The following is a 6,434-nucleotide window of genomic DNA, read 5'->3' as shown; positions in this document are numbered from 1 at the left end:
AAAGAAGCATTTCAGTCTGAAACCAAGCAAATTGGAAGAATGTGTTCTCAGTAGCTGAACGTAATGGATATGAACTGAAAATGGCAAAAAATAATCTTGAATAAGAGCAAAGTTAAAGTACTCATACTTCCTGGTTTGAAAACTTATTACAAACCTACAGTAATCAAGACAGTGTGGTACTGGCATAAGGATAGATATAGAGATCAATGGAATAGATTTAAGAGTCCAGAAGTAAACTCTTACATTAATGACACATTTATTTTGAACAAATGTGCTAAGATAATTCACTGGAAGAAAGAGCAGTCTTTTTAACAAATGACACTGGGACAATGAAATATTCACATGTGAAAGAGTGAAATCGGGGCATCTACCTCACACCATATACAAACATGAACTCAAAATATTCATAGACTTAAACATAGGAACTACATCTAGAAAACTCTTAGAAGATAACATAGGAGTAAACCTTCATGACATTAATTTTAGAGAGTGGTTTCTTTGATATCACACCAAAAGGAAAGATATAAAAGAAAATAACAGCTAAATTGGACTTGGCCAAAATTAAAAAGTTTGTCCTGCAAATGATATAATCAAGAAAATAAAAAAAAAAAAAAACTACAGAATGGGAGAAGATATTTGCAAATCATATGTCTGATAAGAGATTTGTATCCAGAATATTTAAAGAACACTGACAACCCAATACTATAAGGACAGATAACTCAATTAAAAAGTGGGCAAAGGATATTTAATAGACCTTTAGCCTAAGAAAACATACAAATGGCCAATGTGCACATGAGAAAATATTCAACATCATTAGTCAGTAGGGAAATGCCAATCAAAAGACTACAATGAAATACCTACAACTTCAAACTAATTAGGATTATTATAATTAAAAAGATGGAGAAGCAAGCTTAGTGAGATGAGTGTGTTAGAGAGATCTCTAAGCACTGATGGTCCAGGATAATTTCATCAGGCATGAGGATCTTAGACCAGAGAAAGATGAATGGAAAAAGAGGCCTCTAGCCAGCCTGCAGAGGCCAATGCAAATACCCAGAACACGAATCACTGATCAGACACTTTCCACATGCCTTGTGGCCCAATGAGGGGCCAGGGTCTCAGAAACCAGAGCATTCAGAGCCAGCTGATGAAGATGACGGTGCATTTACAGTAGATCATTGAAGAGCATAACATACAGCTGATACCCAAGCACTTGCAACAGAACCTGACACTGGAAGAGCAAAGGAACAATCCAGCCGTTCAGGAGCAGGAAGCTCTCTTGGACCACTTAATCTGTCAACTGGTCTACCTCCTACAGTCTGGGGCCATGGGTGGCCTGGAACTCCAACAAACTGTTTTGCCCTTTCCAGGACTCTAGGAGTGATGTCAGAGTTGGGCAACGAGCCCATCATCCAGGTAGCCCAACCTCCTAGTTCATCAACTGAGAGATTTTGAAGCTTCATTTGTCAGTCTTGACCTATCCAACCATAAGATTGACATCTCTGCCTTGTACCACTCCAGCTTCTAGGATGACAAGAGCTGCCATGGAGATGAATACCAGGAAGATGAGAATACTTTGGGCTTCATTAACCCTGGTACTGATAAGCATAAGCTGTGTACTGATCTGATGACTGAAATCTTAAGTCAGAGTGACGTGAACTGCATTGAGGAGATCGTGCTGCAATATCCCAATTAGAGAGGGCAATCATCTCTGAGAAAGAAGTGACCCCATTCCTGACCTACTACTGCGAGGCAAGTGCCCACCTTGATCCAGAAAACTTGGTTTTTCTAAATGGTTGTTGCTCTGTCTTTTCGATGCTGGCCACAGCTTTGTGTGATCCAATTAAGGCCTTTCTGACTCCTCACTCTCTTCTACGGTGGTTTCCTCTTCAGTTTCCAGCTGTGTGGGAAGGTTGAGCTGATGCTCCTTTCCAGCTCATTTTTTACAAGTTGGAGAAAGCCCTGCTTGAGGCTATGCTTATGGAGAATAAGCATAATTAATTCTCAGAATCCTTTGGATGACTTCTACTCCCTGGACTCACTGAAGGAATACTTGGAATTTGCCAAGAGATACAACCTACATGTCATCATAGATGAGATTTACATGCTGTCTGTGTTGGATGAACATGAAAACGTTCTGGGCATAGAAAGTTTTTCTGACCTTAACAACACCCTTGTGATCAATCAGTCAGCACCAATAAGGATTTCAGCATCTCTCGCTTTGGCTTGGATGCTCTGTATACCCACAACAAGGAGGTGGGCTCAGCCATGAGCTCTGCAGCATTTCTGGCATCACCCAGGACAAGCCATGTTGGCTGCTCCAGCACAGGAAACAAATTGAAAAAGTGTATCTGCTCACTAACTCTCACAGGTGCATTATCAACAAGTGCAGGTGTTGAAGATCCCCCTTCTCAACTGTGGCTCTGGCCTCTATGTCTGAGTCAACTTGGAACACATCCTGGACCTGTATGCATGTGAGGAAGAGCTGCTCCTCCATTGCTGTTTCCTGAACAGCATGCTGATGTCCCATGGTGAAATCTACAAGTATAATGTGCCTAGAATTTTCCACCTAATCATGGTGGATAAACTCATCTGCTAAAACACACCATGCCTCATTTCTATCAGGTGCCTCTATGGAGCAGAAGCAGGATTTGATAGTGAAGTGGCTGGAGGATGTGCAGAGGGAGTGAGTAAGCTCTCTTTCTCCCAGTCAGTCACTCCAGCCAATCACATGCTCAGGGAGGCTTGTTATCAGCTTCTGGTCTAGAACACTGGGGCACTGAGCTAAACTGGTGCTGCGGCTGAGCAAAGAGTGGGCTCCTCCAGGAAGGGGCTCACGTGACTCAGTCATCAACCTCCTTCAGCTGAGCATCTGTCATTTTTGGAAGCTTTGTATCCTTTCATTATTTACTAGCTATTGCATGTGCAAAACATTTTTATGGGGTTGGAATGGGAAAGCCTACAGGAATAAAGGGAACTCCTTGGGGCCCTGTTTAATTGGGTTTATTTTTGTCTTTGATGTCTTCTAAATTCCATATTCTTTTGAATTCCAGGCCTGTTCTTTTTCTTGTTGATATTTTTCATAATCACCTTTGGAAGTTAGATGAATTTTTGTCCTTTTAAAAATTCTAAGGGAGATTACATGTGATGAATGCTGCCAGGGGCAGGCCAGAAAGGAAGGGAAAAAATGACCCCTAACTGATGGAATATATTCCAGGCATTAGAGGCACTGTCCCATAGGATCCTGACAAGATCACACTGTCCTTGCCCATGAGTGATTGAATGGCAGGGTGTAGGCAGAATTCCAGAAGTTCCTCCTACTTCTTTTTCAAAAGGCTTTTAAAATGAATCTCTTGTGACAAGTCTGGGGTCTTTCATTTCCATCTCTGGTGTTTCCAGCTATTTTAATCACACCACTTGAGTGTCTCTGCAAAACTTTTGCATATCTGAGATTTAGTGTGAACACTGCTGCTATAAAATGAGTCGGGCGGGACCACCACCTTTTTATAGATGGTAATAAGGCTTTTAGAAACAACTGGAGGCTTTGGTCAGTCATTTGGGTTTGTGTTCATCCTCCCTTTTGAGTTTAGGTTTGGGGGTTCTTGTTCTTAAGTAATAATGCTCTTTTATAAAAAAAAATAAAAACTAAAAAAAAGAAGTGTACCAACAAATCCTGATTCTTCAATTTTTTTTTTTAAATACCAGATAGTGTTCTTTAGAAATTGACTACAGCTAATAAAAAGAGAAAGGGAATTCATTAGAAAGATGAGGGAGCTACTGTGACTAGACATGCTCTTCTTAGGGCCTCTGAAATAGCAGCTAATAGACAGTCTTATCAGGGTGCTGTCCCTAAGATGGGAGGGATGATACATTCCATGGAAGAGATAGACTGTTTCTGTCTCCTGTTCCACAGATTCAAATAATAGAGTGGAGGGGGGAAAAACACTGTCACATCTACAAGTATGGAATCTCCCTCCATTCTTTAGGTCTTTAATTTCTCTCAACAAGGCTTCGCTAGTTTTTGGTGTAAAAACCTTATACATATTTTGTTAAATTTATCATTCTATTATTCTTTTCACATTATTTTAAATGTCTTGTTAATTAATTCATCTTCTAATCATTTGTACACTGAAACAACTGATGTCTATAAAATGAATCTTGCACCTACCAAGAACGTTGACGACTCTGAGGTTTTACCATGGTGTTTTGTCTTGTGCCTGTGTTCAGTTGTCTCCAACTCTTCATGACCCCATGGACTGTAGCCCACTAGGTTCCTCTAGTCATGAAATTTTCCCTGCAAGAATATTGGAGTGGGTTGGCATTTACTTCTCCAGGGGGTCTACCCAACCCTGGAATTGAACCCATGTCTCTTGCATCTCCTGCATCCACAGGCAGATTATTTACCACTGTGCCACCTGGGGGACCTGAGGTTTTACCCTACTTGCAAACTCATAGATTTCTTGGATGTTGACAGAAGGCATGAGAAGCTTGGATCACAGACAAATGGCAACTTATTAACCACAGTAATAGCAGTAATCAGAGTATTAATTTGCTTCCTACAGGGCAGTGAGGAGGACCAAGGGATGTCTGCATGTGCAATGCGGTGGGTTGCAGGAGAGGGAATCCACATTTAGGGAACCTGATTCTTTTGTAATGGCCAGTAAGCCTGCCTAAAATTTGGCCCTGAGGGAGGCATTCTTTTTACTATACTGAAAAATTGTATTTGTAATTTTAGTTCAACAATCCTTGATTTACAGATAAGGATTGTGAGTCCAGGGAGGAAAATCAAGCTTTTACATCCATTTCTTTTCTCCTTATCCCCAATGTGCTTATTCTTGGTCAATTATTACCTCTTGTCTAGATTATTATCACAGATTCCCATATTCATACCAATGTTCCTAAAGTTCTTTAATTACTTAGTTAAAATGTTATTAATTCCCTAAATAATGCATGTTGAACATTCCTTATTTTCACCTACATTCCAGGCTCTGAAGTAAACATGACAGATAGAGAGTTGCGCTGTTCACGCTGCATGAAGTTTCTTTTCCACCTTCTAGTAGGGGAGACAGATAAGTAAAACAACAACAAAACGTATGTGTCCTGTCTGAGAAGGAAATATGAATGTTATGAAGAAAACCAAAGAAAATCATACAAGTATAGAATGGTGGTATCAAAAGTGCTATTTTTGACCCATCCTTGTTTGAGGAGCCTGGTGAATAGGTACAACAGTGAAGTAAGTGATCCTGCTAAGAAAAGATCCCGGGAGAAAACACAGCAGTAATGATGCACTAAACAGCAAGTGCAAAGGCCCTAAGACAGGAGAACTTTGATGTATTTGGAGAGCCAGAAATGGCAACCACTCCAGTTTTCTTGCCTGGAGAATCGCATGGACAGAGGAGCCTGGTAGACTACAGTCTACAGGGTTGCAGAGTTGGACATGACTGAGTGACTTCACTTTTCTACTGTGGCTGAAACAGAGGAACTCTGGTAAGAGATAAAGTCAGAAAAGATACAGAACGGCCAGGTTGTTAGAGTCCCCTATCCAAACCTGATATTTCCTCAAATTTCAGTGAACAAAATACAGACCCCTTGACTGAGAAACCAAGGCTCCCCACTAATTTTTTTCAACCTTTTCCAACTGTACTTTAATAATCCCCTTACATGAATACTTCACATCAGCCCAACAGTCTTCATCAGACCCCAAATTACTTCTCATGGATCTGCTACTAGAATGATTTTCCTTATGCAACCTCTGACTATTGAAATTGGCAGGATCTTCAAGGTCTAGTTCCGAAATCCTGCTTGTCAGTTCCACGTATGAAGTTGTATCTGCACATTAGACTACATTTCCGTGTGTGTGTTTTGTGGTTTCTATGGTGCATTCCAGGTTCCTAGAGACTTGAAGATAGCACCTTTTATCCCATTTATATCTAGTGTGGAGCCTTATAGATATAAAAATATGATATAAAGGTTATTTGAGGAAAGAACCATATGTTTACAATTTTGGAAGAAAAAAGCTCTCTAAGTTGCATCCTCTCATCTGAAGAATAAAATAGGGAAGTGATAGAAACATACATTATAATTTATTTCTATATAGTTATCTGATATTAAGTAAATACTTATATGAATGAGAAAATGTCATAGAAGAATGGTCTAGGTTTTTTCCAAGTGTGGTAAATTCTCACAACTCTTTGAGATCCCATGTGGAACACTCCAGGCAAGGATACTGGAGTGGGTTGCCATTTCCTTCTCTAGGGGATCTTCCCAATCTAGGGATCAAACCCATGTCTCCTGCGTTGGCAGGTGGATTCTTTACTGCTGAGCCATCAGGGAAGTCCCCCTTAAATAAAAAATACTTTTTAGTCACTTTTCATTTGGAAACCTAAACAGTGTAAACTAATCCATCACTTATGAATCTCCAATTGTAAATAATGAAA

General features: G+C 40.1%; 1 pseudogene; it reads left to right on the top strand.

Annotated features, from left to right (window-relative positions):
• Positions 1–1,380: 1,380 nt before the first annotated feature.
• LOC102391714 lies at positions 1,381–2,596 on the top strand (annotated as a pseudogene).
• The last annotated feature ends 3,838 nt before the right edge of the window (positions 2,597–6,434 follow it).

Source organism: Bubalus bubalis, chromosome 19 (genome assembly GCF_019923935.1).
Source record: "Bubalus bubalis isolate 160015118507 breed Murrah chromosome 19, NDDB_SH_1, whole genome shotgun sequence".
NCBI lineage: Eukaryota > Metazoa > Chordata > Mammalia > Artiodactyla > Bovidae > Bubalus > Bubalus bubalis.
The sequence above is the reverse complement of the archived record's forward strand: the minus strand, read 5'-3'. Positions and strand labels throughout refer to the sequence as shown.